This window comes from Pediculus humanus, genomic scaffold, assembly GCF_000006295.1.
Source record: "Pediculus humanus corporis 1103172107734 genomic scaffold, whole genome shotgun sequence".
Classification (NCBI taxonomy): Eukaryota; Metazoa; Arthropoda; class Insecta; order Psocodea; family Pediculidae; genus Pediculus; species Pediculus humanus.
In genome coordinates this window covers 222,446-222,922 of record NW_002987337.1, presented here as the reverse complement: position 1 = coordinate 222,922, position 477 = coordinate 222,446, and positions in this window count along the sequence as shown.

The window sequence follows — 477 nt, the reverse complement described above, 5'->3', positions numbered from 1 at the left end:
ATTAATTTATTTTGATAAAAGTCACGTGTTCATTATTCGGCAATAATCTTCTGCCACGTTCGTAAAAAAAATTTAATTAAAAGAAAAAAAAATTTTTTTTCTTCTTTTTTTTTGTTTGTTTCACTATTAACAACTTGAAAAAATTTCTAACGAGTTAAAAAAATTATTATTATCATTATTAATATATATATATATATATTTTATATCGATTGTTTGTACTCCGTCGGTTTGTTGTTTGTTTGAAAGTTTTTGTCGTTTGTTTTATAATTAAAGGAAAAATAAAAAATTTTAAAATAATTTTCTTATTATTATTAAAAGTTTTAATCGTTAATGACGTAACGAAAAGAAAAAATCGGTTTGTTATTACTCTATGATAAATTTTGTTTTGTCATAGAGTAAGTGATCGTTCACCTTAATTAATTTTAAACTTTAACAAAAAAAAAAAAAAAAATTGTTTTCGAAAAAAAAAAGAAAAAA